Here is a 24,709-nt window from a genome sequence, read left to right as displayed (position 1 = left end):
GCACCCTTCCAGACCTGGGCATTATATTTGTTACTGCATCTAAAACAAGTTCTGAGCTGGGTAACTGGTGATTTCTGCTCCTCTGGCAGCCCAGGCCTGCACTGCTGTAATATCCCCCCAGTTCAGAGATTTAGGGACATGGTAACAACCACCTCCTCCTGGAGGTGCTTCTTTTATCTGTGTTTTAGTGGAGCCAGGCCTTGGTTTAGTATAGTGGGTACCCTGGGCTCTCACTGAATGAGGAGTTTGCAAGATCAAGCCCTTGTAGAAAGGCTGATCATATATTCCACCTGTGTCAAGACCTCCACTGAAAAACAGCATGTAAAAATATTTCCAGGAGAGATTAAAGAGGCCTAATCTACATCAGCTGAAGCAAACATCCTTCTCTAGACTCTGCTGGGCAGAAGTGCAAATGGGAGGCACTTGTGTGCAATTATGACCAAGCTACAACTCTTCTTATGACAGCCTCAGAGTCCCATCAGGATTACAGCATGGGGCTGCTATGTGATTTTATGTTTATTTATATGCATAGGACTTGATTTAAGTACAGCAGCTCAGCAGCAAAACTACCATTGATTTATAGTGTGGGCAAGAGGTCGCAGTGAGATACACTCTGTGACATGTGGATTTGCAGCCTAAACAGAAAGTAGAAGGAAGGGAGCTGATCTGTATGGTTGCAGGTATCTGGCAGCTAATATATCTCATTATGTATAATAATTCTTTTAAAAGTTTGATCACAGTGTCCTGATCATATTTTTTTCAAAGAATGTTCATTAATTGTTTTTTTTTGTTTGTTTGTTTGTTTTTCCTTGCACCCATTTGCTACTGTAAAGTAAAAAAAAAAAAAGTGTTACAGCTCTTTTACTTTAAGTAATGGCAATCTGTGCCTCATACATTATTGCATGCTACTATTTTTTTGCAGTGAGCTATTTTTTTTCTTATTTTAATATCTCCTGATCTTTGTACAGTTAATTCCCTTGTCACTAAGCCATATAAGTACTGACCTCAGAATTTTAGAATAGCCTTGGAAAAAATACAGTAGCTTAATTCACATCACCAATGCTAAAGTCTCTGTGCATTTCCATGATAAAAACCCAGTTGCAGCAAGCTGGACTATACAGATTGGTGCAGATGTGTTCAGCTTTCAGGAGGGAATTTATTCTTAGAAACTGGGTCAAAGAATTTGGTTTGGCAGGCATGACCCAAAGTAGCTCTGGTAAAAACAGAAAATTTGCAAGGCAGCTCATTAACTTAAAGATTTAGTTTTAAAAATGCTTTATTTTAAAAGTATGAATAAATGTTCATTAGCTAAGTTATCTAAAGGTGAACTATATAGGTGGAGTAAATAAAGGGGAACTGTCTAGAAGCCAGAAAACAAAGAAAACTGGTGTACATATTTTTTTTTTAATATTCTTTTCCTGTCTTGCTTCCTTAACTCTTCAAAGTGTTAGCAAAATTGGATCTTTCTCAATATTGTATGTCTTTCATGCAGTTAGCTTTGATGCTGGAGAAAATGAGCTATAAATTATGCTTCTGGCTGATGGAGATGGGCTCTGAGGCTCCATGGATGCAGACCTTCATGAGACAACTGTTCAGAAGACCTAAAAATAAACACTCAAGTTCAAATCCTGAAGTTCTTTGCTTTCTTCTTGCCTTGCTCAAAGAGATCTCCAGGGCATCTGTAGGTAATATGAAGGCACAGCGGGGGTTCCTGGGTGGCTTGTTTTCCCCTTCACAAAGAGAGCAACATGACCACAAAAATCCTGTTCTGCTTGCATGCCTTCCCAGTGTCTTTTTCAACATGTCAGTGGTTCTTAATGATCCTGGATCTGCTTGTTTGAGAGTATAGTAATTGGGCTATTCCTCTGAGATGTTCAAGTACACAACATTTGTGAACACTTGTCAATTAACTTTTTCCTTTCAAGAACTAATGACTCTAAATAACACCTTGAGCACTGCACTGCATCATTTCCCTGCCAGAACAGGGGGCTTGCACTCAGCACAGCTCTAGATCTGCAAATATACCTGCTAAGATTAAGTTTGCAATGCTAAGCTTTAAAACCATCAATATTTATACAGCAAGCAGAATTCATATCAAACCTGTCAGGCAGAATTTGTCACTGTGGTGTTTCTAAAAGGTTAGCAGCCTCAAGGTGTCTGTTTTTCACTTATAAACAGGTTCTAAGATGAATCGCTTTACAATTTGAGTCTTAGTCTACGAGTAAACTGCCTGATTCATCATCGAATTAATACCTTTGCTTGGGTCCATCCACAGGTGCTGCTCCAGCATACATGATGAATAACAATCTGAATGATGAAGAAGATAAGCAGGAAATATTTCCACATCAGAGAAAATGTCTGACTTGTTAGACTGTCATTTAAAGAAATTTCCATATAGAAAACAAATTTTCACAGGGCAGAACTGCACTCAGCAATGCGGTCTGTATTCTGCAGAATGTTCTCTTCACATCAGCTACAGTGGGGAGCCTGGGGAAAAGCACTGGTTCCTCTTTTAATATACTGAAAATATTTCTTGAACGTTGCTTCAACCATTATTGAAACTGCAACTGTTTCTCCACCCCTCCCTGCATGTGCTCTCTTTCCCCAAAACTGGGCTGAGCAGTTGAGGAGTGGAGTTATTAGAGCCTTTAGGAAATAAATAAATAAATAAAGCAAACCACCACCAAAAAAAAAAAAAAAAGGCCAGAAATGGGCCTTTGCACTTGCCAAATCAAAAGGGAAGATTCATAGCAAAATAAGTGGCATGTCAGAGGAGCAAGATCTAGTATGCTGCAGGTGTTAAACACTACTTCTCTCCTGAAGCAGTATTATGTGATAGACACAATGTCAAGGAGGAGGTTACTGAAAGTTTACAGAGAACCACATAACCTGGAGAATGTCCTTTTAGTTCCTGTCATCCTTGACAAGCACTTTCATCTCACTGCTCAGCATCCCTGCTCCTGCAGGAATGCCTGTCTCTTTTCTTTCATATTGAGACATGCAAACAAGGGAAGGGAAATTTTTCCTGTTGTATACACGTTATGTGAGAAGGGGAAAACCATACCGGAGATTGATTTTGGAGAGCAGAGTCACTCAGTCAGCTCATGCCTCCCCCACCCAATTCCTCTATTGCTGCTGCAGCTGCTTGCTGCTGTGAGCAGGCAGTAGGTTCGTGTGCAGGTGCTCTCCTAGTAACGCAGGTGATGCTTCTGGCCATTTACTGTTTAATTTTGCAGTTTGGGCTTTGCTTGAGCTTGTAACAGAAGTTATTAACCAATTGTGTTATCAGTGTCACCAAGAGTTTCCAGCCTCATGCAATAATCTATCATAAAGGCAGACTGCTACCAACCCAACACAAAATAAAGACCCTCAGGTTGCTGAAAGTAATTGATATAAGCTGTGACTGTGGGCAAGGGGAATTCTTGCAAAGGAGTGTCAGACTCCTCTGCAGCTCACATATGATATGGCATTGAAATGACTACTTTAGTAAACCACAGATAGGGGAGCTGCAAATGTCCCAAAGCTTTTTTCTGCTCCAGAATCAGGGTGAGCAGGTGGCCAGTGGCCTCTGGTTCAGGCGCAATATTTTCGCTGACCCCTAGGAGGGGCATGTACATGCGCCAGGTCCCTGCTACTGGAGCAAACTTCGGGCTTGCTCTCTTATTCACTCTCTCTTCTGTGTGAGTGGAAAATGAAGAAAACATTGAAAAAACAACCATGGCATTAACACTTGATACGTTATGTAAGTGCTACCTTTCCTTTGTATTCTGTCTGTTCTGTTATATAATTTCTTATTATTATTATTATTATTTATTTTTTCCTTACTGGCCTACTAAAAACATGCTTTTCCTCCTAATTGGAAATTAGTTGTACAGTAGAAGTATTTACTGAGGCATGGAAACCTTGATCCATTTCCTGTTTGAATCAATAGAAAGGTTGCTATTGATTTCAGTGCTGTTTATTTTTATTATTTTTCTTGAGATAGGCACAATGTTTTATCCATTTTTCAGCTGATGAATTCCCTGCTGATGGGTGCTTTGTCAAGGTTAATGGTCATGACTTCTGTGTCTTTTGGTGAGGAATAAGAGCGTAACAGAGGAAAAGTGGTAATTTCATAAACTGGAAATGTGCCATTGGAATATGAAAATAGGTATTACAGTTGGTAAATAGCATTGCTTTATCTTGAACAGGTGCAATTGTTGAACTTCTCTTGGCATTTTTTATCTACGGTGTAAAAGCTGACAATTTTTTTAAAATCTGATGCAACATGACATTTGTGTCACATCTGATCTGCTTGCATTGGTTTATGGTATGTCAGCTGATGTGATGTAACCAGACATAGCCTAATAGCTAGTGATGTGCAAAACAGGCTTTTTTCTTTTTTCTTTTTTCTTTTTTTCCCCTTCCCTTTCTGTGCTAGGAATAGTTTAAGATATCACAAAAAGCAAAATAATCTTTGACATCATGAATGTGACATCGTCACGTTATCAAGGGACAGTGACTGTAAACAGGTCACACATAACACAACTGTTATGTGTGACCCCATAATGTTACCCATCTAAACAGGGAGCTCAGCTTCATCTTCAGAAAAGAGAATGAAGTACATGAAATCCCGTTAATGATTTTGTTGATTCCCTGTTTTCAGGGGACAACTTCAGTTGTTATCAAAGTGGTGATGCCTGGTGGATTAATTCAGTGAATACATGTTATTTGGTTGTTCATCTGAGCTTGCTAGGGCTCTTGCAGGCTAGTGAGTGTGGAAAGATGGTAATCGTGCAAAGGGATCACATCACTGAATAAGAGAGATGAAGCAAAAATCTGCAGGGAGATTCAGACCAGCCATTCACCACACCCCGCCTCAAAGGTCACATATTTTGTCAATATTCCACTTTCTGCAAGATGCAATACTGGTGGTGGAAAGATCTTTAAGCAGGTTCTATGTGTACAACACCAGGTGATATGTTTATAGCTGCATGATTTTAAAAATAAATAGATTAATAAAAAGGCTAGAAGAGGTATTTGTTATGGACATGGTGGGCTAAATATGTTATATTTTGTATGAAAGGCTTCTTATGAAAACTTAAAGAAAATAAGTCTGTCTGCTTTTCTGTAGCAAGCCAGTCCTTGTAATCATACAAATTGACATCCAGACCACCACAGATGCAGAAGTAAACTGACCCAGGGCTGCCAACACAAAACAAGATGAACCTTTTCACTGAGTGAAGCACTGTGGGAACCTGTTTCCACCTGCACAAAAACAATGCCTGTACTTTGCTCTTGGTGTATGGTGAGGAAGGAGTGGCTACTGTTTACACTAGACAACACTCAGTCTTGCTGCAGGATAAATTTACTGCTAAATGTGGTGGAGACAAGGATTTAAATAGGTGCCATCAGATATGGTATCCAAACCCAAGCAGGGAGATTGTCACAGCTGTTCCTTTGCTCAGCATTGTTATCATAAATTGATTGCATCTAAGTCCATCTGCAGCACTGTCACCAGCACTCTCCTGGACAGTTTCATCTGCTAAGCATCTGGCTTTCTTTCATAAATGATAATGATATTTTATTAGGCTAGCAAAAGGTACTTGATAAAACCAGTCTTAGCAGTGGGTTAGGGAAATAAAATAAACTAAAAACATCAGGTTTGCTGGGAACTTCATGCACAGGCAATTTAAAGCAGTGTGCATGACCAGAGGGGCCCTGATTGGGACTGGTCCAGCCCAGAGACAGTGAGGAAGGTGGGAGCATTCACACCCCACCTGCTCCATCAAGACCATGCCATGGTTGGAGCTGCTTTGCACAAGCACAGTCTGGCAGGGCCCCAGAGCAACTCTTCTTTGCACACACAGCTTAGCAAAGGCAGGGGAAACTGCTCAGCAACAGGACACTGAGGCGCGGAGACCTGCACAATTCACTCGCCTCTGTGCACTGTTGTCAGAATTTGAATCTGGATTTCCTAAAGCTGGTATCATCCCTCTCCCAAAACCTGCAAAGAACATGGCAGAGACAAATCTTTTCTTCTTTCTGCCCTGACTTAAGCTGAACACACATTTGCAAGCTAAAAGCCAGCTAGAGGGAAGTAAACTTTATTAGTGGTGCTGATCTGATTAGGCTGGCAGCAGAACACAGACAAACACAAGCCCTTCCCACCAGTCATTATTATGTCAGAAAAATCTCTGTGACACTGTAAAGGTCCTTTGAATTTTGGCTAGTTGCTTTCCCAGAACAAGCCAGTGATTCATTTCTATATACTGCTCATTATTTTTTCAATTTAGAATGTTACAGGAATTGTTGTGATAACATTTAAATGGCAAGAGGTGGCTGACCTGTGCCAGTAGTGGTCTAAGAGTCCTGTTCAACCCACTGGCAGTTAAGGAGGACTGATTATCTGCACTGCTCAGCTGTTACAAGATCACTTCTATAACTTTCTCCCAGGGATATATTTTCTTCCCTGACACTATCTTGTGCTTTCTGGAACTCCAGCAACTCTGATGTGTAGATGCAATTTGTTCATGGTAAGGCTTGTAGCATGCTGCTAAATGAATTGACAAGTTCTGATTTCCCCTTACTGAGGAAATCCCCACTGCTTTGAGCTGGCTGCTAAGCAGCATGTGCAGGGTATAACCAACATAGGGTTTGGAAATTATGAACACTGATTGGCTATGTATGCTTAGTAAACAGTTATAAACTTTTTGGTAATGATAGTAAAAGGTTCTGACAACTGTGGTTTTCTGCTTTCTTGGCCATTTACAAGAATACAAACATCTCCTTCCATGATTTCTCCTTGCAATATTCATATCTGCTAAAACAGATAATGAAGCTATAAATCTGTATATCCTACTTTGCCTGATATCTATGGCTAGTTTCCTATGGGGACGAAGTTCACCCCTCCAGAGAACAGTGCAAAGACACCATCTCCCAGCAAGATAATACAAGGTGAGGTAGACAAAGGCTTTGAAAACTCCTTGAAAGGAAGAGAGGATTCACTTAGGGCTCCTCCTCATTACTGTTCACTGTTTCTCTATGTAATGTCTTTAATATATGAACATTTGTAAGTATTGGTTCTCTAGTTTCATGTGTTACATGCACTAGGGAGAAGGGGAAACAACATCTTCAGTGCCAAGAGAGCTTGCCACTCTGTGACTAAGCTCAAAATATTATGTTAACTACGGAGAATAAATAGTAGATAGCAGTTGCCCCTTACAATTGTTGTTGGGAATAGTGCCTTTTCTATGCTCAAAACTGCCAAAATATTGCACAAGAAATATGTTCCGCAGTCATCCATTTTCTGAGCTCTCAAAGCCTTGGCAAAATAAGTATCCATGGTAATTTTGGTCCACAGCTCCTTTGCAGACAATGCAACAGCAGTGGAGCAACTGCACGCTGAACATGACATTTAAAACAGTAAAAAAACATTGTATCTATGCAGAAAGCCTACTGCCAGACCATACTGACCATAAGGGTTTCTGGGATCAGTGACCTGATTATTCTAAGCCTCTTCTTTAAATTTCAATTTTGGATCCCTCCACTGAACCCTGGGATTAATCCAGTGGCTGAATCTTTGAATGCATTCCTATTGCAAATGGGGCTGGGACCTCCCAAGACTCTGAGCAATTAAAACTCTTCTGATTTTGCTTCAAATTCAATGATGTATTTTTATAAGCTGTAAGATGCTGGGCATAATATATGAGAACTGAGCACTTGGAGGGAGGGAAAAAGGAAGGAGCAATTGGAAAAGGTCTTTATTAAAATTTTAGTCAGAATTTAGTAAAAAGAGGCTTATTCTATGTGAAATGAGAGGTGTCAAAGCATAGTACCTGGAACACTGTTTTTTTTTAAAAAAAAAAAAAACAGACCAGTGTGCTTAATACCACTTCTGCTGCACCAGAAGTGTAGTGAGTGAGTTCAAACCAACCTCACTGTCCCCCTTCTCTGCAGGCTGCAGATGGCAAATGTTTGGAGGGAGTTTCTTTGGGGCCCATGCCATCAACATGCTGCTCCAATGTTAGGCACAATTATGAGGCTGTAGTTTCAAATTACATTGTTATTCTGAGCATCTAGAAATCTATGGAAACCAGACTGAGATTTCAGATTCCCACGTCCATAAATTCTTCCATTGTCAATGTTGGTTTTTTTTTTAGACCCAAGTCATTTTGGGTAATGAAAAAAGATGTGCCTCTGTATATATAAGTCTCTTATGTTGTTCTGAAATCCTGCTTGCATGCTACATGCTCCTCCAAAATGCTCTTGCAGTTTATGTTCATTGTAGCGTGTTTTGTAAAAAATATTCCCCGTCATTTTCCTTTGTGCTGAATCTGGCAATATTAGCTATTTCACTCTACAGCCCTAGTTAGAAAGCTGTGAATTTCTTTTCTTCTGTGATTTTCTCCACTGTGTTTTTCATCTCATCACTGAAATGGAAATATTTTACTAGTTAAATGGAGAAAAAAAGTGTGTAAGGCAGATGCTGTTTCATCATCTGGCTAACACAGAGATCCTCAGCATGCAGAATGGTGGTTTACTGCAGTAAATTAAGTGCACAAACTCTTGATGTGGAAGAAATGATTTCTGAATTCCCTCTGAAACCTCATTTCTTCTGTAGCATGATGAGTTAATGAAGAAAATTACAATTTAGTGTCTGTTAGTGCTATAGAGAAACTTACTCTGCCTCTCAAAAGTAGCTTTTTATTATTTGCTGTTATTTTAAACTCCTTTGGACACGATTTGGAAACAGCAGCTGTGATCATTCCTGCAGCTGAAACTTTCAGCTACCTCTTTGCTGAATGATGTCCTGTAAATGAGAAAGAACCTCAATTTCCACAGGCTAACGGGACCACTGGTTCTTTGATCAGGTTTGTTTTCTTTTAGCACTGGTCAAAAGCATGTGAGAAATGGAGAACAGAAAAGGTAAATAACAGCATCGTGTTTTTGGCTGCCCATCAGGAGGATCATCACAGTTGCTTTGGCCTTGTCCCCATCATCCGTACCAATGAAGCAGAGTGAAGGTGGCACATTCCCAGCCATGGAGAGACTGCTCTGTGTTCAGGGTGACTGCAGGACAGGAGCGAGGTGAGAAACACAACCCATGACCTGCACAGTCCATGCTGCAATGTGTCATAGTCTGGTAGCCTATGTGACAAGAATTTGGGGTCTTCCAGTTTGGGGTGAGTCATCCACACCCATCTTTTTCTGTGCAGCTCAGTGCCTGGCCTTTTCAGCTCTTTGGCAAACCAGTGCCTCTGGGTTTTGATCTGGCAGAAGCATCTGGTGTCATTCCTCATAAAGATGTGGATGTGTTTCCTGTAATGCTTACAGGAAATGATGGCGCTGAGTTGGTTTGATTTATCCTTAAAGTCAGTAGGTACATCTTATGCCAAACTTTTGTGCCTTCAGCAACTGATGCAGCCAAAGATTTTATTGAAAGGAAGAAGAGGGAAGAAAAAAAAAAAAGATTCAACTTTAAAATATAAATTTATTTCTAGACTAATCTTCTGGAGGTTTTCTTTTTCTCCATAGTGGCAGTCTATAGTGCATTTCTGCTATATCTTTTCCAATTGGGAAACAAATAGATTGCTAAACTGAATATTTCAAAGATTTTTCTTGATTGGCAGTTTGATTTCCTCTGACATATATTGTGTAATGCAAGCCTGTCTCAGGAATCAGTATAATCAGCAATTTTGTTATGTTGATCCAGTGTAGCACCAATAGGTGACAGGGATTGCCATTTCCCTTTTCTTAGGCCTGCATGGCTGAGAAAAAAAAAAATGTTCCAGCTCTGCTGCAGATCTCGGAGAGAGAGGCTGCTCTCTGAATTCCCTTTTGAGGTAAAACTAAGTCTTCAATGTATACATCTACATGTGAAAACAATAGTGACATTCAAGACAAAGAAAAAAAAAAGATTCTATTCTAAAATAAATTATTTATTCAAATCTAAAAAAATATTTCTAAAAAAAGAAAGACGTTTTTTAAATATTTAGAAATGCAGAACATGATGAGATTACGAAATCAGCTGAATAGAAAAACACCATTTCCATAACATATTACACTCAAGAGAGACAATTCTGTCTGCCACTCACATTCCAGCAGTAAGAAATAGTAGATGAACTCCAAAGCATGAAAATGTAAAGTTTTTAGAACAGCAGCAGTTAGGGTTAGGCACCCAGGACTAGGCTGCTCAGGGGGATGCTCTCCCTCTGTGCTGCCCTCTCAGCTCGCACCTGTGCCCAGCTAGCTGCATGTGAGCTGGGAAACAGCAAGCCAAGTCACCCGCTTTCTGTTGTGTGTTTTATAGGAACTTTTCTGACCATGTCAGACTATTTTTTTAACCTACCTTTTTATTTATAAATCTTATATTGTATTCTGAGTTAATCTGTCAGATTTTCTCTTCAACAGCAAGAACGTTTAGACAATTAGCCCACTGCCAAGGGAAATCTTGGGATCATTGTCATCACCTCTAATGACAACGCTATATTAAGGATGTTTTAGGAATAAGAAATCAATGAAATGGTGGTTTGAAATGACCCAAAGACTTTCCAGCACAGTGATTTAATAACTTAGTGAATAAAAAATAAATCTTAATAAATAGTAGTGGCCTAGAACAGAATCTGCCTGAAGGAATTTTCCAATATTACTTTTATTTGCTTGTCATAATACATTTCAGCTACTTTTCCCTTTTTTTTTCAGTTCCATATATTATATTAAAGATGAAGGGAAGTTTCCTATTCTATCTAAGCTTTCTTTCTTTCCATGAGACTTCTTTCCTCATTAGTTAACTAGAAATATATTAAAATACAAATATTTAATAAACTGACAGAACAATTTAAGCCAAGTTTCAAAGTGGTTCTTCTAACTGTAGGTGGGTGCCTGGAGAAGCAACAAGGAGAAAATCCCTTACTTTGAGACGTGTTTAAATTTTTCTTTCTTCTTTTGTGCAGAGAGGAACCTTGTGATCTCACTCTTTTGTAAAGTAAATCTTCGTCAGATTAAATATGAAGATCCCTATCAGAAGGCACTTGGCTTTGACAAGCCTGACAGAGTCCTATGTATCCTATGGTAATGGCTGGCATTGAAATGAAAAGGACTTGGATAATGAATAAAGAATATTTTAGTAGCATGACTCATAAGTAATACAAAGGCATCTCTGGCAATGTCTGTACTAATTACAGACCAGTTGCTATGTTGTTACAATCATGGATATTAAGTGTGTGGGATGCTGAAATGTGTGGGCATTCTGCTAAGCTTGATCTCAGTTCCCTGCAACTAAAATCCTGTCTGTCCCAGCTGGAAAGTGGGCAATGTATGTAGGTGCCTAAATCCGGGCTGATGGTGACTAAATGTGTTTCTTTTTTGTTGTTTGTTTGTTCCTGTCAGTCACAAACTTTCTGAGCTGTCAGAAAATGTGAAGGTGATTACATACAGTCGAATTTAACAGCTGACAGTCCTGTTGCAGGTTGGTGCTCTGGGTTCTTACCTCATTGCACAACACTGCCACCATGCAGCATTTCCAGATCGTTTTGGTCAAAGGGTGAGAGAAGCAACATTTACTAGCCATGTTCTCTTGGCTCTAGGCAGGCAGATGTTTGTTTCACTTCCAGGGTTTCAGAGCATGAGATAACATGGGCCGTTGTTTGTGGCTTTGAAACACAGACTCGGGTTCAAAAGGCAGGTAGTAAATCTTGGATGGGCAACTTGAAGCTGCTGGATGGGAATGAGTGCAATGGGACAGCTTGCTGAGTGGCTGCCTCTCTAAAGGATGGGCTTCCTAGTGTGGTTAGAGAGGGATGGGCTTGTGCAGTGAGATGTCAAAGTGACTCAAACTTGCAATTTAGTGAACTCAGATCCAGGTGTGGAATTTGTTCCAGTCTCCATTTCAATGGTAAATGAACTGGAAAATTACCCAAGCTCAATTTTCTCTTTCCTTCAAGGTTCTCTCTTCCTAGGTCTGGGTGATTATTTCCCTGAGTGTCATCTTCCCTTGCCCATTCCTGATCTCTCTGTCATTCAGACTTGGAGAGTTTCTTCCTCCCTCTTCTGAAAATGAGGGACTCTCTGTTCATTTTCCAAATGCTTTAGGGATGTGAAACAAAATATATGAATGCACAGAATAGTGCTCAAAAGCTGTCCTGTCTTGACAATACTATGGGAGTCTTAGAGGTGAAGATTTTTGTACTTAAGTGGTGTGCAGTGAGGAAGGCGGTCCCTGTGCTGGGAAACCTGTGCACAGAAAATACATCTATGGCTATTAACTATCCGTGGCTACCATAAGATAATGTTTTAAAATCATCTGAAGCATGCCAGAAAGCTAAAAGCTTGCAGACTACATCAGGTAAGGAGAATAAAAGATGTATGTATGATTTGGGGAAATGGGAGGAAGGGAGGTTTTGTTTTTGGATTAATGTCTTCAGTAACAGAGCACAGAGACAGGAAAGAAAATTCCTGTTGTACTGTGACCACCTTCTCTAATCACACTAATGGGGCTGTAATGAAAATAACATTTAGCCTGTCATTACTCCCCATGTGATGCTCCCCTAGATTCCCTACTTTGTTGCCAACATTCAGGCTAACAAAACCAGGGATATTTTTCAAACATCTCGGTTGTAATAAAGAGAACAAGCTGCCAGCAGACTTCGCTAGAATGCATTTGCTTTGGCATCAACTCTCACATGCTGTATGGTACAGGGTGCCAGCAGAGGCTGAGTTGGAGTATACATACAGGGCTCTGCAGGGCCCAACTTTGCTGCTGCCCAGGGACTGGCGAGGGGACAGGCCCTTAACAGCACAGCATGCTTTGCTGGGTCTCTCCTGAAGCTCTTTAGCACTTTGTGTCTCTTTAAGCCATCAGGGTACTGCAGAGATTCACAGATTATGCTGTGAATAATTCACAATGAAACTGAGAATGTTCCCTCTTCTAATATCTGATCACTGTTTGTGTAAAGTATCCTTCTTATTTGGCAGATTCACTATACCACAGTTTTCAATGCACTTTTTTTTTTTTTTTTTTTTTTTTAAGTTAACTAGAACATGCCATCTTTGTAAACTCCACTGTGAGCACCAACAGCTTGTTAGATCCTCTGCAGGTTGAAGCTGGCATGTACTTCCTTCCTTCACTATTTCCCCTTAAAGGTAGACAAGCTTAGGCCAACCACAAGAATATTTTCCTGCTATTCTTACAAGCATATCTCAACTATATAGCCACAAAATCACCATAACTTTTGTTTTTGTTTTAGAAAATGTAATTTCCCATATACAATGAAATGAATATTTGCAACTATGGCAATTACACAGTCTATTATTTAGCTCCCGAATGCATGCACAAAGTATACTGGAGAATGCTTTGCCCAACACCTTAATCAGCAGCTGAATGTAACAAAAGCCCAACTTCATGTGAGCGAATATTCGTGTGTTTGCACAATTGAAACTTTTACATTATTAATAATCCTAGGAGCACTTAGAGTATTTCTTTTCTCCCAAAGGCATAATGGAGGTTTCCTGGGTCAGTCTCTGGATGTGAAAATTGTGAGCAGTACACAGGCTGTTATTCAGAGAATGGTCTGAACAGGAGGTAAGGTTGCAGTGGGAGCCCATGGGCAGGTTGGCACACAGGGACACCCCAGGCTCAGCGTGGCTTTACCCCGCACATCTACTGCCTGCCCACAGGCAGCAGCCTGGTACCTTCACCTGCAGCTGAGGGTTCTCTGCTGTTACTCTGGCACTGCCAGAGGTAATGAAAACTCTCAATTTCTTGCAATGGGCCAGTGTAATTTGTGCAATGTGCAGTTACTCACAGTGGCATTTCCAGGAGGCTGTAATCAGGGAGAGTTTTAAAAACATCAGGAGCACTGCCAAAGCAGGGGCCATGGCAAGAAATGAGCAAGGAGAGAAGGGGAGGAGCTGTTCCCACTCACAGGTGGCCCGGTGACATCCCAGTTTCCACTTTTAAGGAGTAAAAAGCTAGCCAGGAGGAAGCAGCAGGGCTCCTACTCCCCAGGAGACAGGGACATGCTTGTTCTGCTTAAATGCTGGTGTTTCCTTGTAGTGCCTACAATATATGGGGGCTTGGGAGAGCTGTCAGAACCTGATCCTTTTTGCTGCTGTGAATCCTGGTGAAGGTGAGCAGCAAATGCACCCGAGTGCCAGCGTGATGTTGGGGTATGATTCTTTAATAGCCTCATTGGCTGAAGCCTGTCCCTATTTTGCAGGCTGAACTGTTTCCAACCCCTCATACAGGGTGTGCAGAAGCAGGATGCATGTTGTTTTTGCATGGGCAGTGCTCTGCAAAAAGCTGCATAGCAAAGACAGGTGCTAATAACAGCTGCATTGCCCCTGTCCCTCCCATATTGTGCGCTTCCCCTGCAGCTCTGCAGCACAACCCCTGCTGGTGCCAGGGATGGCTTGCTGACAGCTCCATCATAGGCCAGAAGAAATCCAAGTTGTCACAATGAGAAGAACACACAAACATAGAGATCTGGGTAACCAGATATAGGCTGCAGAGAATTTGCCTTTTATATTACTTGAGAAGGTTAACAGTGGCAACAACACATAGCCCTGCAGGCAGCAAAGTGTTATTTCAATAAACAGACAAATGTCCTGGTGTCCCCATCCAGGAATGTCTTGAAACATCTTTGGATACCAACTCTGTCAGACAAGGTCAGCGCACTGGGGGAGGAATGAGCTCTTCCACCACATGTTCGGTAAATGGGTGGACAGCTGTGCCTGCACACCTGCTCAGCTGCTGCTTGTGCTCACACTCCAGGACTGGACGTCCCACAAGAGGCTGTGCCAACCAGGTGTCCTTCACATGTCGTGGCACTGCTGCCACATAACTCTTGTTGAGTGGGCTCTGTCAAACATTACTGTACTTAAATAAGGAAAGGCAGTAACCAAGCTCCAGTAATTGCATTCACTCTCCTAGTAAAGTTTTAAAGGCTTATTAGTGAGAGTTATGCAACCTACACCCTAAAGCAGCCTGCAAGAATTATCTTTTTGCACATAAAAGCGTAATATCTATTCATTGTATGTCGGTGTGGTGTGGGTTGAATAGCAACTGCCCATTGTGCTCTGTAGTGTGCTTGTGTTTGACTTTCATCATGAAGTGAGAGCAGATCCTACCTTAAATATTCACGAAGAAATGTCAGCATAGATGAAGCAATACAGGGGGAGGGATAGAGGTGGGCTTGCATAAATCATTTATGGCCATGAGGCATGAATAACTTATTCAGGCCACATCAATCTCAACAATATTAGTTTAATAATGTGATGCAGATCTTGTAATTAATGGTAACCTGTAAATAAAACAAGCAATTCTTGTTAAGAACATATTGGGTTGGGAAACCTGGCTGACAGCTTACAATTTTAAGAATTGTCATGGGACTTGCATCAATTAACCCTGTGGGGAGAATTCTTCCTATTGCAAGCTCCATTAAAATTTGTTTTCAGAAATTAAGGACCTTCACTGCTGCTGAGAGCAAGAGCCCAGCTGCCTGTCTCTGAGTAATTTGGAATTTCATAATTTCAGAAATATTTGAAAAACCTGAGCACCCAGGATAAGATAGAGCAGCCTTGAAAGATGATACTTTTTCCAGCCAAAGGTGAATTTTGTATTCCTTCCATGTACTGTGCAGCTGTACTGGTGATGGCACTCAAGGACTTTAAGGGGACAGATATATTAGCTTAAAAAAAAACTCTTGAAAGATGTTTTCTGAGGACTTTGAAATTCTTTATAGATTCATGTCTGCCTTTGCTTTCTGCAGCCACCTTTAATTCTGAACTGCTGGCTCAGCTTGCTTTACAATTGCCTTTGGCATGCTACAGATGTGTGCAGCTGCATTGATGACTGTGGAACTTTCTTGTTCCCAGGTAAGTTGTTCACACTCTTAACAGGCTGCCAAGCTGCCCCACCGTCCTCCTCCATGTGCTGCCTCCTGGGGTGGCTGTGTGGGTCTGGGTACAGTTTTTGCATCTGAGAGCAGCTTGATGTACACAAATTATTTTTGCTATTTTGCACTGGATAATATCAGATACTTGCATGATCTCTTTGCTTAAATCACTGCTAACCTAATGTGGTGAATATTCCTTCCCTTCTTTTCTTGTCTGCAGGATTTGATATAATGATTTCTATTGCCACAACCATTGCATATGACTTCACATATGAGGCTTTCTCCATTACTATGTTTTTGTCAATGTACTAACAAGTCTCCTTTTCTAGTTTATCTCCCCTTCTATACTTTTTCAGGTATTGTATTGTGCTTTGTGATGTGCTAAGAGGCTTATACTTTTAAGCATTCCTTATCAGGAAACTGAAAAATCAGTTTCTTTTTGGCCTCTCTTTGACTCTGTATCTACAGTGTAAACTTTCCACTAACATAACATATACCATGGCTGTTGTGGCCTGGTTTGTCACACTGCCCTTCATAGGCAATGTGTTAATGGCTCACGGATAAAGAAGGCAAAAAGATGTCTAGTCTTAGCACAGCACACAGTTGTGGTGTGTAGCAGAATTAGACACATAGTGCCATTCCCTGTCTCCTCTGTGGGAGATCATGACTGGAAAACCAAGAAGGCAACAATGCTGCAACTATGCTCCATGGGCTCTGCACCAATCCATCTGCAACACATTAAAAGGAAACAACTGTTGATGCTTAGACCAGTGGTTGTATGTCCTAGGTAACCAAAATTAGTTGAAGAAATTAATAGTGAAAGAACAAAGGAGTCACATCAGTGTTTTATACAGTGCTCCCTTTAGAGGGAGCAGGTTGGCTTGTGGGATGAATAACACTGGTACTGGGCCAAAAATTCAGCCTGGGGACACGAGTAGGAAGTTAGTTGTTCTGTACTAAGAGATGTCATTAGCGAACCACTTCTGTCTCTAACGTTTGTTGGCATGGAGAATCTGAGCTGCCAGGTGTCATAATAAACTACAAATGATAGTCATCATCAAGAAAAAATGTCTTGAAGATACCAGGCTTACATCTCAACTAGTGAGACATCTGAAAAAAAAGGCATGTGTATTTAAGAACAATGCTTTGATTTTTTGTGATACCTGGGATAATTTTATCAGAGAGGGATTTATGTGGTGATGCATTACATTAGCCTAGTGCTGTGCAAGACATACAGAAATTAGTGATGGATTAGATTTCAGAAAGCTTATAAAAAGTGTCTTGCAAGACCTTTAACCTTCATAGCTGAGGAATCCATTAAAATAAGTATTGAAGTAATCCTTGGCTGGTACTGTAGTAAGAAATATGCTAGTGATTAATGGGTTTGGGTTAATTTCTTAACACATTTCAAAACATATCCCTGATAATGGCAAACACAAGACCTCACTCCGCTGTAAGAAAATTTGGATGTGGAATTGAGAAAGTTGCATGTGTTTTCTGAGCTGCACAAAAACTTCACTAAGGGCTGGACACTGTCAAAGCCCTTCCCATCTTCCCTTCTGTCTGCATTGCAGTTCAGTCCAGGCTTGGTCACTATCAGAAGCCCAAGATGTCTTCTGTGAGGGAGACCACACCACTCAAATTCTTTTGGTTTTACTTTGTGCAGTTTTTGCTTTATTCAGTTACATCTCATGTACAAAAATTGCCTCAAATGCACTTTGGCTCTGCTCAGAGATGTGCAGTGCCAGCCAGATCGCTGGGCACCACTGTCCCATGCATTGTGTGTCCTATGTCTGGTCACACAGCCAGAGTTCTTGTGGTGGCAGCACTGGCATTTTACCCTCACACATTTCCCTGGCTGGATCAGGACTCAGTTTTTCCCATGTAGCGGTTTCCTCCGTGTCAGAACAGATTATTCTGCCAGTGCAGTGATCTGACAGTCTTGTCTATGCTGTTTTATGGAGCCTGGCTGCCTAATGTCACCCAGCATAATTTTCAAGGCTGGAAATAGCAGCTTAATGGTGAAAGAGCAAATCTGATTTTCCTGTCGGACACTCATAGCACTGGCAGTGCGTGGGGCTTGGTGACTCCGCAGGGAACAAGATCACTGTGAAAAGATTCATCACCAGTGACGAGTGCTGGAATATATATGTCTGTACAGAAAAACATTGCTAACAGCCTGCATTTTTAGCTGCTGGTAAGAAGCTTAATGCTGCCACATAAAAGGAATTTCACTCGTAGCACAAGAAAAATTCACTTCCACTATGAACCTGCCTTGTTCTCTGTAGATCCTTTTGCTGTCATTGTTAAATGCCAGGATTGAAGTCAGGTGGTATGATAGTACCACTTTATATCAGCAGTATTGTATGAAGCCTAGGGAACCAAAGGCTGTTGAGGGTCCTGTGCAGGTTCATGGCTGTGCCAGAGTGAGAGTGTCTGGCTTCTCAGGGCAGCTCTCACTGCTGTCCCATGCAGTATTAGCTTTACAGGGACCACAATTATTCAAGGGCAAGAGTTCATCCTCTGCTAAAGGTGTTATATAAGCTAGAAACACATTTCTTCACAGTTTTGCTGGTAGAATTGTTCCATTGTCATTGCTGTTCTGATACGAGTCTTCAATTTGATATACACATGTATATTTGACACTTGCTTTTTGTTCTTCTTAAAATAAATCTCCAACTCATCCACCCACTTCTGATATGTTACCTGAATTTAAATAGAGAAGTGCTGGTAATTCTAGTTGCTGCCTATTCAGCACAACTCATCGTTTGATGGCATTTTCCATCACTAATCACAAAAGCTAATTGTTTTATCACCACAAGAATTGTGTTAGCTCTGTTGACCAAGGAAGGCCATAACCCTTGGCTGCAGCAGCTGCTGGAATGAATGATGAGACTATTGGTGTGCATCACGTAGCAACTTTGAGAGCTTTCATTGCCTCCCACCTTTCTTTTCCAGATGTCAGGTGTTAGTGAAATGTGCCAGGGTCTCAGACTAGTAATCACATCAATTTGAACAGAGAACAAGCTGTCATAATCCACTGTACTAATGAAAATTATGATGACACCACAACAGATATTCTTGCCAACCTAATCATCTCACACCACCATGGCATAAAGTTATTTAAAGATTAATGTTCTTAGTAGAAAATACAAGCTTAGGAACAATTTCTGCAAGTGATTAAACACCACAGCAAAGTGGAGTTGTACGTAGAATTTAGTAGTTGTTTAGTAAGCAAGCGTTCCTCTAAACATCACTTTTATTTCTATTGTATTAGAGAAAAATTCAACAAAGCATGATAGAATAAAAGGGAAGGCCAGAAAAGTGCTGGGAATTCAGTGTGGCTGCCACTCAGCATTTCACTAGGAGATATGTAAATGCGAATGTATACTTGGACGCATACCCAATTAACTCACTGAGGATTATGAAGTTTGACTGAAAATGTACTGGAAGGAAAACGATTAGAGAAACCTTCTGAGGAAGGGGACATGATCCAGACTTTCTGTGGTGTGCAAGCTGAGGACCTGTGCAAAGGTAAAAGGGCAGAAGTTCTTGGTCTCCCTATCCCTGACATTCAGCCATCACCACATGCAATAAATACATATATTTACTTCATCATCTTCTGGGGAGAGCGTATAGAACAAAGAATCCACGAAGGTTTATCAGGGGAATAAGGAGCATGAATTCAGATTAGTTTTAGGCAGCTGTAAGAACTAGTTTGTGCAATTTGATCTACTTCAAACTCTATCCCCAGCGGTGACTCATGAAACAGAATGTCAAACTATAGTAAATTCAAGGAATAGATACAGCATTAAAAGACTGAAGGAAAGCCAAAATGAATGTGAAAGTGGGCAGTCAAAAGGAAAAAGAACAGGGTGGCTGGTGAGAGGATGGAGGGAGAACAAAGGGAATCTGAGGCAAGGAGGTGAACTGGGAACATGACAATATGTTGGATTCAACAGAAATCTTCTCATATTTCATTATGTATTCTCTATTAGCTTATTTGAAAGTACTGTTTCTCAGAAGAAATTTGAAAAAAGTATTTTGAAGGAGGAATGGGAGCTTCAGGCGGGCAACGGGAGAAATCTGTTCAGATCAGTTTCTTCCTGGCTTGTAGACAAGACCAGGGGAATAAACACTTGAAAAATAGTACATTACAACTTGCACTTACCAGTCAGCTAAACATCTATTTTCTATGTTTCTGTGCTGTACAGAAATAAAACATCTCACATCACATTGCAAGTACTTTATCTAGAGAAGGGGTGACCCATGGTCTTGCAAAGGGGCTCTGACAGCACTTATTGCCAGCTTACTGCTAACAGCCCTGCAAATACTCTGAGATGTTTGCAGTCAGCCTATATGCTCTGGGAAGAAATCTAGTCTGATTTCTGAAGGAAATTAGGTGTTTGCAATCAGCAGAGATTTTTCTCCCTGTGCTTGTCCCTGGCCACCTTCTAATGAAGTGTGACAGCATGGATTTCCATCAGCCAAATTTCACCAGACTATGGGACTTTGTGATGTGTATAGCAAGGAAGACCTGCACGTCCTGAGGGCACAGCAAATGTAGTTAGGAACGTAACTCTGAAGATATCTCAGCCCTCAGCTCTGCAGAGATTTCTGCAGATCCCTCGCACAGAGATGCTCCAACTTTCACTTCACAGTCACTTACTTGTTAATTGCTCCCAAACCTGTGTGTAACTAGCAGTGTAGTACGGATCTGTGTTACCCAGAGAAATCGAAATGGCTGCTGCTGGTTTTAAACGTTAGCCAAATCCAGGCAGATTCAGTGCAGTTTTCTCTGCCTTGCATCCGCTGGAATGTCCAGGTCCAGGGTGCTGATGGTGGCTCTTCTCAGCATTATTCTCAGTCCAAGATGTCTCTCCAAGTAGCAGAACAATACACAAAGGCAGCTTTGGTGGCTTCAGACCTGCTCAGCTGCGTGCTTTTCAAGTGGCTTGTGGGTACTGAAGGACTGACAGCATGGACATGATAAGCTAAGCGTCTGTATTTATAATGCACAAGGGCTCTTGTTATTGCACAACATACTAAAGCATTTACTGTATATTTCTCTCTATTGATCCAGAATCACTTTATTTCCTTTCCTGGGATTTTATGCCTCTCTTTCAGTCAAGGCAAAAAGAATATATCTTTCCTGTGCAAGAAGGCATTAAATTGTCTGTAAAGTCATTTCACTCACACAAGAGTCTCCAGGAAATTGCATGTGTGTGCCTGGAGTCAGCACTCACAAAGGTGCTAAAGGAGCAGTGGCAGCACAGAGCTGTGCTGCACTTTCTGGGGGAGAGGCAGAGGTCCAGCTTCTCACCTGAAGTGTTGTCTGTCTGGTCTGAGCTCCATTAGCCATAGGGAAAAGCTTACCAACCTGCATGGAATATTTTGGAAGAAGTTAAGTGTCAGCACCTGCTTTATGAACTCTCTTGCATGCTGGGAATCTCCCTTCTGGGAAAATCCAAGGAATTAACCAAGAAAGAGAGGAAGGAAATGTTTCAATTCTGAAGAGAACAAGGGAAATGCAAGTTGGAGAAATCTTTCAGAAAAACACTGGATATATGATAGTGCTCTTCAAGCCCTGTCTAGCATTTTAAATGTAGCTTGCAAGGTTAAAAAAAAAAAAATAACCACACTGGGAGTGCTGAATCAGTACATTTTACATAGTCCTTTGCACTATGAAGTCTGGATGGTTCCCAAGAGTGAGCAGTCTGGAAATAAAAATGTGTCTGATCAATAAAATGAAATGACTTGAAGAAATCTGAGTTTAGTGCTCTGTAAGTCCTAATTGGCTTTGCAAGTATCAGAGGTAACCTTGCCCTTTGCAGCTTAGCTGTTACAGTGATGTGCAAGGTTGTTGCAAGATAACAGCAGGCAGGGGTGACCCTGGTGCTCCTGACAGCACAGAAGACACAGACCACCAGTGAAATCTACAGTGAGAAGGGCCTGCAAGGTCACAATGTCCCTGCGGCACCTGATGAGTTGAGATTTTTGTACCCTGCCTAAGTCTTTCAGTATAACACTGACTCTCTCTACATCAGATGTTGGCTAATACCTATTTGTAGACCTGCATGCCAGCTGTTTCATTTTTTTTCCCCAAAGACATGAGACACAGACACACACATCACTAACATGAGTGAGCTAATAAAAAGGCAATATAAGTATTCAAACAGTGTGAGCTATTTAAATACAGAAGTTAAACAAAATCTATCCCAACTGGCTTTCAACCCTCAGCCCCATGATCTAAAAATCAATTGGTTTTTACTTACTGAATGCTAAAAACTCCAGAGGAGAGGCTTCTCTCTTCTCAGTAGTGTATGTGGGCAGAATAAACTTCAGAGGTTTTACAAGGGTTAGTTAACAGAGCCAGGCCAGCAGAGTACAGGCATCTCCTTCCACAAGACCTCCGGTCACCTCTGGTGTACAGACCTGCACTTTCAACAGTACCACTACAACATTTGCAGAGTAAAATTCAGAAGGAGTCAGGTTTGAACGTTATTTCCAGCAATGCCCAGCAGCACCCCCAAAGATATGTTTGGAATCACTGCCACAAGATCAACAGAAGCTCCCAGGAGGATTCCCCCACTCCCCTGAGCACAGCAAAGTGGATATGAGCTGGTGGGTGAGAATTGTCTCCTTGGATGCATGCAGCCATGCCACTGTTCAAGTCTGTGTATTTAATTGCCTGTATTTTGTAACCTGGCTCTGAAAACTCACTTTGAGCTGAAATGTGACATTACTCCCTTGTAAAGAGAAAATCACGGCCTTGTCCACTTAAAAATTCTGATTATACAAATCCAAAACGAGCTCTGCATATCTAAACACTTTTAAATAAAACACTTGATGTTAGTGAGGAGTGAACGATGACAATTCAGGAAGAGAACGTGAGGGAGCAGCTTTGCAGTTGGCACTCTCCACTGCTGCAGGGAAAGCCGTTGGGATGGTGAGTGCTGATGTGTCCCAGGGCCAGCCACCAAGCCAGACCCCTTTTACAGGGGGAAGACCTGAATAATTGTTTTTTTCTACCTTCAAGTGAACTTGCTATTGAGCCACTCTTCAGATCAGACAGAGCAGGCACTGCTTTGCAGGATGTAATGGGTTCTCTACTGGCATCCAGCCCACCACAGCACCAGGTCCTCACCACCAACACATCACGGGATCTCCAGAGCTGTAAGCACAAAACAAAGGCTAGACTGACCCAGAAATGTGTTGCATCTAGGGACAGCTCATAGAGTTTCCTAAAAAGCATGCAAGATATACATTTCATTTCCACATGCAGGCCTCCCCAGAACCACTGCAAAGCTGGACTGACCTTCACACATCTCACTCCCATGGCTGTAAAACCACAGCCTTCAATCAAGTAGCTTCCACAATGGCTCTGCAACTCCTCAAAGAAGCTGGTTGGTGGAAACCTTAAGGTTTTTATTTGATTTGGCAGCAAGTGGCCACAGCTGTGAGATTTGCTAAGCCTTGGGAGAACAGGAATGTCAACAAAGGGATAGAGATCTCTTTTATTTGAAACCCCACCGAAAAAAAAAAAAAAAAAAAAGAAAAAAGAAACAAACCAAAAGTAAAGTTTTGTTTTTCTACAGCCCTTGAAATAAATCCTACAACAGCAAAAATATGATAACTAGCAACAGTGGTGCCTAGGGTGATATGCTACTGTATAATCTTATGATGTCATGGTAAATAACTAGTGTCACTTCCTTGTAATGTGCTTATTACTTTATCAGGATAAACATTAGAGAATACATCACATTTCTTTATGTTTTTCACCTTCTATTAAATTCTTGGCTGCTTCAGTGAGCCCTCTGCACACAGTTTGACTGCAAACTGGTGATCTGTAACTTTCTACAGTACACTATGATCATTTCTCAAGTCCTGTTCAACTCTACATGTAACTTTTCATGGGCAAAGATGGATGCCATAAGCAAAATACAGGCACAGGCAAAATTTATCTCAATTTATCCTGGACAGAAAAAGTAACTGAGGATACCTTGCTGAAAGCAAAATATACTGCTTGAATGAATTTACAATAAGTAATAAAATAGAGCAGGGAGAGACCATTTACTGTAGGGGAAGAAGGTAATATATGATGTCAGTAATTCAGTTTAAAATGATGCTATTAAGCAGGTATAAAGGTGATCATCACCTTTTTTTAGGCATTACAGTTATATTTATAAGCCAGTTGATATGTGACATCTAGAGCCACTTCTAATTTCTTCCAGAAGAAACTATATATGTTTTATGCCGTTTACAATTCTGGTAGTTCTCACTGCAATAGTGGATGGCCAAGGCAAGTCCACATGTGAAGGCAAAGTCTACTGTCCTCAGGACTGGCTTATAACTACAGAAAAGGAAAATGTCTTACATAATCCATAGAGGAGATGCTGAGGCCAGACCACAAATTAAATCAGCTCATCTGACATTAGTTTTCAGGCTGATGCACAGATGCATCTTCATTCCAACACTGCAGAAACTGAACAAGAAATGTTGTCACAGGCATTACAAGCCAGTGATGCCTAGCCAGTAGCATCCTGTTACAAAACCAAGTTACTTTAGCATAGATTTAAAAGGGAATAATTCTACATAATGAGGCATCTACAGACATCTCATATACATTGGCTCTTTGCAGCTTTGGTCTTGTTTTGGAGAAAGCGCTTGGCTTGCCTTTTGGTTTCTCAGCCTATAAGCACTATCCAGCTTACCCTCCACTCCATTTGTTCTGAGAAGTCCCCAGTCCTGAAGAGGTCATTTTGACCCGTTCCCCATATGTCTACTAGGAATTTCTGAATTCTTCTTTTTTGAATGTGGGCATTGGGAATTAT

The 24,709-nt window shown here is 41.1% G+C and overlaps 2 long non-coding RNA genes across 4 annotated transcripts; one reads left to right on the top strand and one right to left on the bottom strand.

Moving 5' to 3' along the window:
- The first annotated feature begins 372 nt into the window (after positions 1–372).
- On the top strand, positions 373–11,116 carry LOC110354712 (uncharacterized). 3 transcript variants are annotated; one of them, XR_005268255.2, is made up of 6 exons: positions 373–680; positions 1,493–1,681; positions 2,276–3,742; positions 8,944–9,069; positions 9,740–9,824; positions 10,935–11,116. It is a non-coding gene; the product is annotated as an uncharacterized lncRNA (long non-coding RNA). The 3 variants fall into 3 exon arrangements; XR_011811843.1 differs by having other exon boundaries at positions 1,493–1,685; XR_002406931.4 differs by lacking the exon at positions 9,740–9,824 and having other exon boundaries at positions 1,493–1,685.
- Positions 11,117–17,303: 6,187 nt separating this feature from the next.
- Positions 17,304–23,720, bottom strand: LOC106020541 (uncharacterized). The gene is made up of 3 exons (XR_001196100.5): positions 23,194–23,720; positions 22,151–22,330; positions 17,304–21,255 (listed from the first exon to the last, which is right to left on the bottom strand). It is a non-coding gene; the product is annotated as an uncharacterized lncRNA (long non-coding RNA).
- Between the last annotated feature and the right edge of the window lie 989 nt (positions 23,721–24,709).

This window comes from Anas platyrhynchos, chromosome 10 (assembly GCF_047663525.1).
Source record: "Anas platyrhynchos isolate ZD024472 breed Pekin duck chromosome 10, IASCAAS_PekinDuck_T2T, whole genome shotgun sequence".
Classification (NCBI taxonomy): Eukaryota; Metazoa; Chordata; class Aves; order Anseriformes; family Anatidae; genus Anas; species Anas platyrhynchos.
This window is presented reverse-complemented; position numbering and strand designations above follow the sequence as displayed.